Consider the following 12,340-nt stretch of genomic DNA (forward strand, 5'->3'; position numbering starts at 1 on the left):
TGAATAGCCAGGGACATGGTATCATTCAGACCTGTGGGAATGGGAAAACCCACCATAACATTCTTAATGGCCTCAGAAAGGCCATTTCTAAAATTAGCGTCCAGTGCACACTCGTTCCAATGTGTCAGCACGGACCATTTCCGAAATTTTTGGCAATACACCTCAGCCTCGTCCTGGCCCTGAGACATAGCCAGCAAGGCTTTCTCTGCCTGAATCTCAAGATTGGGTTCCTCATAAAGTAAACCGAGCGCCAGAAAAAATGCATCAATATCAGCCAATGCCGGATCTCCTGGCGCCAACGAAAAAGCCCAATCTTGAGGGTCACCCCGTAAGAATGAAATAACAATTTTTACTTGTTGAGCAGAGTCTCCAGACGAACAAGGTTTCAGGGACAAAAACAATTTACAATTATTCCTGAAATTCCTAAACTTAAATCGGTCTCCTGAAAACAGTTCAGGAATCGGAATCTTGGGTTCAGACCTAGGATTTCTGGTAACATAATCTTGTATACCCTGCACACGAGCGGCAAGCTGGTCCACACTTGTAATCAAGATCTGGACATTCATGTCTGCAGCAAGCTTAAGCCACTCTGAGGTAAAGGGGAAAAGAAAAAAAAAAAAAAAAAAAAATGAGAGAGGGAAAAAAAACCTCTAAATTTTCTTTCTTATAATCCCACTTCTGCAATGCATTAAACATTTAATACTGGCCTGGCATACTGTTATGACCCCAGTGGACAGGGTCTCAGAGGAACGTGTAAGTCTGCGAGATTCAAAAATCCAGCTCATAGGGCTGTGGTAACTGGGTTGACCAAATAGCTACTCCTAACGCCAACACTAGAAGTAGCCGAGGATCATGCCTACTGATCGCTAGATGACTCGCGCCAGCCGGAGAATCTAACTGCCCCTAGGAAAAGAAAACAAAGACCTCTCTTGCCTCCAGAGAAAGGGACCCCAAAGCAAGATACAAGCCCCCCACAAATAATAACGGTGAGGTAAGAGGAAATGACAAACACAGAAATGAACCAGGTTCAGCAAAGAGAGGCCAGCTTACTAATAGCAGAATATAGCAAGATAACTTATCTGGTCAACAAAAACCCTATAAAAATCCACGCTGGAGATTCAAGAACCCCCGAACCGTCTAACGGTCCGGGGGGAGAACACCAGCCCCCTAGAGCTTCCAGCAAAGGTCAGGATACAGATTGGAACAAGCTGGACAAAAATACCAAACAAAACAAAAGCAAAAAGCAAAGAAGCAGACTTAGCTTGAAATACAGGAACCAGGATCATAGGACAAGAGCACAACAGATTAGCTCTGATTTCAACAATGCCAGGCATTGAACTGAAGGTCCAGGGAGCTTATATAGCAACGCCCCTGAACTAACGGCCCAGGTGAGGATATAGGAAAAGACAGAAGCTCCAGAGTCAAATCACTAATGACCACTAGAGGGAGCAAAAAGCAAAATCACAACAGGAGGTATTTTAGCTTACTCATCTTTCCAGAATTGTTGCAATTCAGTCACATTAGAGGATTTCCGATCATGAGCTGCCTTTTTGAGGTCATTCCACAGCATCTCAATCGGATTTCGGTCAGGGCTTTAACTAGGCCACTCCAAAGTCTTAGTTTTGCTTTTCTTAAGCCATTCAGATGAGGACTTGTTGGTGTTTTTGGGATCATTGTCCTGTTGAGTAAACAAAGTGTGCTTCAGCTTGAGGTCACGAACAGATGGCCAGACATTCTCCTTCAGGATTTTTTGATAGACAGCAGAATTAATGGTTCCATTTACCACAGCAAGTCTACCAGGTCTTGAAGCATCGAAATAGCCCCAGACCATCACACCACCACCACCACCACCAAATTTTACTGTTGGTATGATGTTCATTTTCTGAAATGCTGTGTTATTTCTACGCCAGATGTAATGGGACATACACCTTATAAAAAGTTCAACTTTTGTCTCATCAGTTCACAGAATATTCTCCCAAAAGTCTTGGGGTTCACCAAGATGTTTTCTGGCAAAACTGAGATGAGCATTTATGTTCTTATTACTGAGCAGATGTTTTTGTCTTGGAACTCTGCCAAGCATGCCACTTTTGCCCAGACTCTTTCTTATGGTGGAGTCAAGAGCACTGACCTTAACTGAGGCAAGTAAATAAGGCAGCACACTGCAGCGCTGAAACATGCAAACATGAAACATGAAAACCGAACTGCACCACTGCACTAGAAATATGAAAAATGAGAGCGTTTAGCGCATAAAAATGGTCAATTTTATGTGTACCTGGTAGCCACTTTAGGGCATCTCTTGTATACCAGGTCCTACGCTTTCCTTTTCTCACTGAGTATAAACACCTCCATCTGAAGGGGTACCTATGAAAACCTCTTCTTCGACTAACATTCTCTCTGTGGAGGGGTAATGGACCGGTTGCGATTAAAACACCTGTGGCTAGGAGGCGGAGTGCTCGGTCAGAAGGCTAAAGAATACATTTCAAAAAACTGACCGTCACATCCAAACATAGACTAAGTGTGAACAGGTGCTGAACCTAGAGTAACCAACTCATATACAGTCAAGTAAATAAGGCAGCACACTGCAGCGCTGAAACATGCAAACATGAAACATGTAAACCGAACTGCACCACTGCACTAGAAATATGAAAAATGAGAGCGTTTAGCGCATAAATATGGCCAATTTTATGTGTACCTGGTAGCCACTTTAGGGCATCTCTCGTATACCGGGTCCTAAGCTTTCTTAGCTGGTGTGCTAATTACATGTTTCACACTGGTAATGCCAAATTTTATTAAAAATAAGCTCTGGAGGCAGATTCTCAGGGAGATGTTTGTCCATGCCATAGTCCTGAAAAGCTTCTTTACATATAATTAAAATTTGGATTACTCTGAAATAAGACATCAGATCACGGATATCAAAGTATCATTTTATTCACCTTTGACTTGTGTGTCTATTTATTTGGCTTAGAAGGGTTGATCCTACTGTCAGATTCAGTTTAAGATTTAATACCAACCTTGTATCTCTTGCATTGTTCATGTCGATATAGACACCAAGCTTTGAATCTTTCCCTCACGCTTCATATTACCTATCACTTTTTGCGTTCTTGCTGCTTGTGCCAGGTAGAATTTTCTATCCTACAAAGTTTATAAAAGTTAAGGTTTTAAAGAGTTCCTATCTTTAGTTGTTGCAATAATGTTTTGGGGGAAGATTGTGATATAATTTATGGTGCGAAAATTGTCGCTGCTCCTTGTAGAAAAATACCAATTACTTATGCATTTATTTAAAAGAGCCAGTTACATTTGTATTATTTTGTTTAGCCTTAAGGGGTTGTCCACTTCTTTTATATGGATGAGTTATACTTATAATAGGTTATCAATATAAAATCGGTTGATGTCTGGCACCTCTCCGATCAGATATTATCCCCCCAACATTGGATGGATTGTGCTAAATGGCATGGCTCCAAAACATTCTTTAATGACCTTTGCCGGGATCTGCCGATCAGCAGGTATTTAAAGGTAATTTGTAACCTTAGGAAATAAAGATATAATGTTAATCTCCAAATAACTGATGTTACAGTACTCTTTTCCACCTTTCGGTAAGTACAGCTTCACAGAGAAAATGAATTTATTTCCTTCAAGGAGCAGCCATCTTTAAGTAACCGCGGTCATTCTCGGAGAGGCTGTAAGCACACTGTGGTACTTTGATTGACAGCTTGCTCTGCAGTAAATCAGTGCAGAGCGAGCTGTCCATTATGGTGTCGGGCATGCTTACAGTGATCAGCGCTGTGAGTAGTAACTGTAGCCACTCAGTGCAAGCCAACATGACTAAAAGCCGGAGACTCAGGGAAGAATATATGTTAATTTTCTTCCTATTGCCACACTTTCAGTAAGGAGGCCATCCATCATTGTAATGCCAATTATCAACAGATTAACCCTATATCTGCAAGTAAATAATATTTTCCAAGGTGACAGGTTCCCTTTAAATATCCACTGATCTGCATTACTAGATGGAAGTCACTAAACAGTGTATAGAGCTTTGTTGGTCTACTAACGTTATCTACTAATGTCTTAAATGTACGCTCTTCTTATACTTAGAACAAAATGTAAGTGCTGCTTTTATACCTAGGGCTTCCTTTGCACGTAATGCTGACAATAATTCAGTATTTTGCAACTTTACATAAAATGATAAACAATTAAAATGTGCAGAATCATAGCAGTAATACTATTAGTCATGCTTGGCAACATGCGCATCTGCACGGATACATTTGTTTAATTTGATTTTAAAGAAATATGTCAAAACTTCATTACTGCGTCTGTCTGTGATTAGGGATTAAAAAATAATAATAATACCATTTTACAGATTTTATAAAATGAAATATTATCACAGCTTTCTTTTTTTTTTCTTCAGAAAAATCTTATTAAGTTATATTAAGTTCTACTTCGGTAATGTTTTATGAAATGGACTTTGTGTTTATGCTAATGTACTATCAGGCACTGCATTGATAGTCTAAACATTTCATTTGGAAGCCAAATTGGATTTTATAACATGAGAGGGTCCATAAAATTTGGGAAAAGCTCCTTGACTTATCTTGCATCACCAGTTTTTCTACCGGAGTGAGCAAAATAATCTGTAAAGTGACCAGATTTTGTTAATCAGCATTATTGTATTAATTTACATATCTTAATCAGATTATGCAGAATATACATACTCTCTTCTTTTTTTAAAAAAAAACTGTAGATCCAAAATTATTTTCTGATCAGTTTCTTAAAAGGGTAGTCTGGGATATGTATTCTTTTTACATAGGGATGCAGCTTATGGAAATAACAAACCTCTGCTTTACACATTTCCCTGCGACAGAGCTTTCTCTCTGCTGCTGCTCATGATGATTATTGACAGGCTGCAGTGTCGATGTCAGGACTATTGTGTATGTGACCAGTGAGGCCAATCAGCATGCACTGTCTATAAAGCTGGAGTTACTGAGCCCAAAGATAGGCTGCAGGGGTCAAGTGAGCTGTAGTTATGATGTCACTGCAGCAGCCTGTTAAAAAAAGTCTGGAGAAACAGCAGAGAGACAGTACTGGAGCGGGTAAGGTGGGCATAAGCTCAGACTGCTATTAGTAACAGCAACAACCTCTTTTATATATCTTTATCGGAGAGGCAGATGCATTTTTCATTTTTAAACAGAGCTACAACCTTAAACTATAGACATTCAATTAATTGCTAAAATTTTTGCTACCCGCCGTCTCTGCAGATGGAGATAAGGTGGACATCCTCCCACTCTGTGAATTTCCACATAAAATACAGCCTATTTATGCAGCTTAATCCTCACAACAGAAAGCGTGCTGGAGGAAAATACTCTGGGTTTCACACTAGTGACACCATTAAGGGTAGTGACACATATCTACCCTCCAGCACTTTACCAGTGACTTTGTCCCAATATGCTGTTATGCCTTGTAGTTGGCTGCATCCACTGTGGATTTCAGCTGCAACATATTGTACACCTGACACCGACTTCTTTAAATCTTGCTATTTAACACTTTAAATGCTGCAATCATAAGTGGCTATGCCATCTAAGCGGTTAGACACAATCATGCATCTTATTTTGGAGGGACTATGTTAAGTAGACAGCATATAATGCTGTTATAACTGATATGGCTTTCTTTATGTGCATGTAGTTCATGGAGATTCTATTGTATGATCTCTCAGTTTTCATTTTGTGATAGTGTTACAATTCCACCACTTACGGTGTCCTAGGGATGCTGTGAATGACAGTTTTGCTGTCCTATGGGATCAATGGCTGGCTGAGCTGTCATGATTATGAGTGACAGCTCTACTGCCTAATCTGAGGTAGAGGTGTTAATATTGTGTTTGAAATTTCAGCCTTCCTATCTAGCTGGGTCTGTGGGATTTCCTGCAGGTGTCATCCATTCTGGGTGAGGACTATTTAGTACTCTAATTTCAGACCTTACCAATTGCAGCTTTGTTCAAGTGGTGTGTGTGCTAGCACTGGACTCTGAATTGTATTCTGAGCTCCGTTTCCGACCGGAGATTTACCTTTGTAACATCCTTCTGACTTATCTCTTTGTCTTGATCTGCTACCTTCCTGATTCTCTGACCTCGGGCTGTTACCTGTATGCTTTTGTCTCACTCCTCCTTTATTATAAGCTCTCTTGTAACCTCTGACCTCTTGACTGTCCTGCCTCACGGTAAGTCCGCGAGTTGTGACTAGCGTCACACTGAGTGATGACTAGCATCACAGATAACTCTTTTCATCTAATCCTCTATGCTGTTATGATATTTTGATAATGGTTGCTATATGTTCCAAATAAAATAGTTAATTTTCCAACAATAGCTGTTTGAGCTGATGTGTTGTCATTGTCTAAATGCCATGTCTACCATTTTACTACAAATACTGTGCCACAATTCATGCCAATTAATCCTGCTAAAAGCAAGCACTCATGCCACATTTATGGAAAAATAAAACAGTAATTGCATGGTTCTTAAAGGACAAAATTGGCTGTAGATGCAATAAATCACTCAAGCAAACTCAAACTCCTAATGGTGTCAACAATTGGCTATTGTACGCTATTACACAATTTACAGCTCTGACTGTTATAAAAGTATGTTAACCCATTAAGAACAAGGGCTTGATCACAATTATTTCTATTTTACTTTTGTGTATAGGCAGCTTTTAGTTAACGAGAACTTGACTGTGGAGGGGGATGGGTCCCCTAGGTCAGTACTCATTTTGGAAATACCGTGGGCACTCTTGCATTCAATTAATAAAATGGTCTCGCATAAAAAACTAATAAAGAAACAATATCTTTATATGGTTAGATTTTCAATGAGTTATGGCCATTTACTATGTCACAGAACCTCTTTATTCAGAACATTGGTGGGTAGGACAAGGGATGTTTGAGCTCACGGTGCTTCACACTGTAGACTTCTGTAATGTTGACATATACAACGTAAAAATCTAAAGAGAAAATAGAGAATATTAAGATATTTGAAGGTGTCCCGTAGTATCTACAGTAGCACTAAGCCATTACCTGCAGAGCTACAGGTATTTTCAAATCTGTAAGTTGGACTTATTTTTTCAACACTTCCCAAGGACGTTCCGTGCAAACAATTGTCAGATGTATCACGCCACCTCTAATGACTCGACTTCCTACTACAATGAGTCATGGTGCCATCTTTTTCCCAGGTAAATGATGTACAACCAGCTGTCCACAGGAAAGGAAATAGCTCAATGGTCAAGTTGTGCACATGCCTATTGAAGGCCTTTTTAACAAACAGAACTGTTTTAACTGAGCAGCTTCATATGTTGCAATCTTTCATGCATTGTGTGTTCTGACTTTTTTATATAGTCTTATAGACAACAATTTTTTACCAGTTATAGCGGTTCTTCTGTGGCATTGGAACTGTGAAACTAACCTTCTCTTCCAGCAAGCATAGTTGAGCCTTGGGTGCCCATGAGCCTGTTGTCTTTCCACTAATCATTGCATATCAGAAAATCTAAATAGTCATTCTGATCCCTATGTTGTCTCATTTTTTTTCAACACATCAGTTTCAAGGCCTTAATATGAAGAATCAGTGGGGCAAGTATATCAAATCAAGACTGGTGTGTTATACCTAAGCCTAAAAAGCAAAGATTACTGGATTAAATTGATCTTGGAAAGGTACATGCGACATAATAAATTTGTCAGATAGCAAAATCTACTCCTTCTATGTGCAGATGCAGATCTGCCCTATTTATGAAATTTTTTGGTGTAAAGCTTAATATATCCATCTAAGAGATGTTAACCACATATCTGCTGGTTCTCCACATATGCTTGTTTTCCATTTCAATAGTTTTTATTAAAATTTTTATTAGCTAAAAGCTTAAAGCCTTCATTTTGTCCATATCTTTATGACAATGACACAACATTGTCCACATAAAATAGGACAAAGAGTAATAGGATAACATGAAGTAAATAAAACAAATAAAAGGTAATTGGAAAAGCCTCACCAAGTGTTAAATAATCGGGTTGCTCTTATCAACAACTGCATTAATCCATCCACCGCTGACCAGAGGTAAATTGTCCAAAAAAAGGGAAAATTGGATCAGCCTAGAAAATATAAAATTCAAAATTTTAATCCATTAAATTAAAAAATAGGATATCCATAGTCCCAGGTTAATATTGTATTCACTCTGAAGAGTGTCTGGCCCAAGACCTTAGTCGTAAATAAAACAAGAACTAGTATATCTGCACAAGTAATATAGAGCACGTTTGTACAGTGACAAATTAATCTTTGGTTGCCATATTGGTTTATAATGTGAGCTTCTATTCCGGAGGTTCCAGTTCCAATTGTGGAAGTATCTACAGTTGAAAGCAGAAGTTTCCATACACTATATAAAAAGACACATATGCATATTTTTCTCAGTATCTGACATGAAATCAGAATAAACCTCTCCTATTTTAGGTCAATTAGGATTACCATAATTATTAATATTTGCCAAATGCCAGAACAATGAGAGAGAGAATGATTTAGGGCATTTTTTTACTTATTGCAAAGTCAAAAGTTTACATACACTAAGATTACTATGCCTTTAAACAATTCTGAACTGCCCATATGATGATGTCTTCAAGTTGATGGGTCCACTTTAGTAAGTTAGGCACCAATTGTATCAGCTTATATATGTTTGTTAAACAAAACTCTTCCTTCATTCAATTTCCCAGGACCTCTTCAGGGTGGTGCATTGACACAGAATTATTAATACAGCACAAGAATAAAAAGAAATGGAGCACTCAACCGATCCTTACCGGTGCATTTTTTTAATCCACAGTTAGGATAACATCAACATCATGATAAAGTGCGGTGTGCAGGTGGCAGGGAAGTTAGCAGGTGAGAAAGCCTGATGGACTGATGGGTATAAGTGATGCCGAGATGAGACCATTTATTTATAATTAGATAATGGTTTAAAATGTTAACGGGAACCAATCAGCAGGTTTTCCCCATGTAAAGCAGGCCAGCATCTTTCAACCCTCAGTTACAGCATATTAGAATACTGTATGTACAGTAAGTCCCCAATCTGCTCTGCAAGGCACGGAAAATACCTTTTATAATACCTACAAACAGTGCAGTCAGGGCTGATGGGAGTCTCTGCTCTTGATTCATGTAAATCGTCCTTCTTCGTCCACACAGTGGATCATGCTCCAGCACTGGCCTGCTTCTCTCTGCCCAGCCAAAGTCAGAGCAGACAACTGTAGTGCGCATGTGCTGTGAAAGGCTAAAGGGCGCTGATGAGCAGTAGGTAAGGCAAGCGCATTTGCACTGTTTTTTGTTTTCTTTTTGCTCCTTCGATCTTATTGGTGAAGGCAGGTCATGTGACCATGAGCATGTGACCGCTACCATGGATACTCAAAGGTCCTGGCAGGTAGTATAGTTACCAAACTCCTCTTGAGAATGCTGATGACTTGAATAGCGAAACATGCGTTGGGGACTTCATTTTTTCTCTGTTAACAAACCTAGATGACTCCATTAATGGATAACGTGGCCTCTCCTTTTACTTGCTAGTAAATGTATTTGTTATCATTTGGATATTGTTTGACCAGTTTGATAACCACTTTGGAAGTCTCCACAAATACCCTGTGGGTATAATTTGACATCTGTTTACATGTACACTATTTATCAGTGATTGTTACCTGTCTGTCTGTCTGTCTTTTATGCATTTTGTACATACGGTTTTTCTATTTAATAAAAAAAAGTTTTGTAATCAATAAAATATATATTTTTAACCATTCCAACTGCAAGTTACTCTCCTGTTTAAAATATGTTATTTTGGAGTAGTTCACATTTTATGTGTGGGTGTTTTCTATGACCACAGATTATGGCATTATCCACATTCATTATACTAATGAGTATATGTTTGTAACACATTTTTTTAACTGTAGCAGTGGAGCAAAAACTAAAATTAATTCCAAAATTGAACGCAACATTTATTTTTATATTTCTGAATCCCAACAATCAACAGAATATTACATCCATTCTGCTTTACCTTTTCCTTTTCTGCGATATTCTCATAGGAGTCACAACTGTTTATAGTGCAAGTCATTTTAATAAACTAATTTCTGTGCCACCTGCATCATACAAAGCTTGGTGTTAAACTTTATTCGTAAAAAGTCTTCGTGGGCTATTGATTCAGTGACCATGTATGAATGTGCCTGTGGGAGAGGGGACAGCTATGGAACAGAGGGCTCTATTTTACCATCCCAATTACCCTTAGGAAATAAATCTTCCTTGCATTAATTTATTATTTTTCTAGAGCCTCAAAGGACTCATTAGGTGATTTCTTCAGAACCTCACTTGGTCCCTTTACCCTCCTGCCTAAATATCACCCTTTTGCCTCAACAATACATTTTATACAGCAAATACATTCACTATTTATATATCACCTTCTTCGCAAGTTGAACCTCACAGTGGGAATAGTGGTAACAGCTTTTAAAAAATTTTCATACATTTAAGTAAACATTATTAAAAGGAAGTGTCTTCTTGGCGCAGTAGCTCGACTGCTCACCGCATAAGGAAAGAAATCAGATAAAAAAGAAATTAAAGGAAAATGTCAGATTTATTTTCACTTTATAACTAATGTTGTGAATTTGATGGAAATTCTTCTGTTTATGAACTTTAATAAAATGCAAATTTCACTTGAAAGCATTTTTTAGTATATATTTAAGCAAGCTCCACAATATAGAATATACTTCACAGTATAAACAGACAAAATATATGCATCATTTTGATCCCAGACACATTAGACTAATGTTGGACAAACGTGCCAATATTGACAGGTTTGGTCAACAGTTTCTTTTGCATTGGGGTACTAAGACAATTGATTGTCGAAGGATGTAGGGATCCAATATGTCCCATTTTTTTGACTGCCAATCCTTTTGCTCTTTCTGAAATAAGTCACCAGACATGTCTGGCACAGGGTCTTTTACAGAATGCATAATACCATTTAATGTGTATAACTGTCACAAGCAGGACACGTCCTCCTGGGAGATCTGGCATTAGAAAGTCACTACCTATTGTGAATCGCACAGGTCTTCCATTTAGCCAATGGGTTTGTGTTTCATGTTAAATTAATTTTATTTCCCTTGGTGCTGAAGAGGTTACTGACCCTTTCTATGCTGGTTAGAAATTTACAACTCCATCTCACAGCTGTTCCTGACCTGGTCATTTCCTCTCCCTATAAAATTTGGTCAGACCTTCTCTTCCTTGCCCGTGAAAGCTTTGCTTCTTAGCTTCTTAGAGATGCTGTGCTGAATTGGAGATTGCTGTGTGCTGTTTTTGGGTGTATCCTTTCCTTATTGTCCTATTCCCATTTGGTTGGTACAAACCTCTAACCTTTGGTGAGTGTTTTTGTATGTTTGTTGCTTTCTGCTATCCTTGTCTGTCCTATGTGTTAATACACTAGCATTTCTGTCTTAGGCTTCCTGGGAGAAGGGGAGGGGACAGCTTAGGGAATAACATGAGAACAGTAACGCTGGTGGCCTGAATCTCCTCACCTTTAGAGGTATCTTTGTAGCAGTGACAATTATGGCCCATGTTCTTCGAATGGTTAAGGGCCCCTCTAAGGTGGCCAGGGTGGTAGTCGTGGTGAGGTTCTATTGCATTCCCACATCCTGGCACCCCACAATGGAAACATAAAGTAGAACACTCACTTCAGATTCTAAGGTTCCTTTTGCTTCAGCCATCCCGGCTTCAGATTCCCGATTCTCAAAAACTACTCCAGAATCCATGTCCATTTTTAACAGTTCAACTTTACATAGTAACAGGCTTTTTGATATAGTTACAGCACAGTCCTCATGCAATTACATTCCTGGAGCTTTCCCTGCCTTCCCGGCAATCTCTGCCTTGTCCTTGCAATCTCTGCCTCACTGGACAATCCCTGTTCCATCCTGGCAATCTTTGCCCTTCCCGGCAATCTCTGCCTTGCTAGACAATCTCTGTCCCTTCTGTGACGTTCGTACCTTTAGGTCAACCAGCTTCCTCCCACTCCCCTTGTCCGGTTTCAATAGGAAAAGGTAAAAAGCTCGCCATCTCAGCTTCACCTAATCCTGGCCAAAGGCCCCGGATCTTCCTTGGAATGGTTACCTTTTAAGATGGTGACCACCTGCACACCACTCAGCCTGGGGTCCCTTCTTGCCTCAGCAACTTCACCTCCACGGCTACATGTCTGCCTTCTTTCATTGCTGCAGAACTACACCTTGCCTTGGGCATGGCTGCCCTGGTTCTGCTTACTCACCAGGAAGTACCTTCACTATATCCCACTGTTGTGTACTACACCCATCTGTAACTCCT

This window comes from Ranitomeya variabilis, chromosome 2 (genome assembly GCF_051348905.1).
Source record: "Ranitomeya variabilis isolate aRanVar5 chromosome 2, aRanVar5.hap1, whole genome shotgun sequence".
NCBI lineage: Eukaryota > Metazoa > Chordata > Amphibia > Anura > Dendrobatidae > Ranitomeya > Ranitomeya variabilis.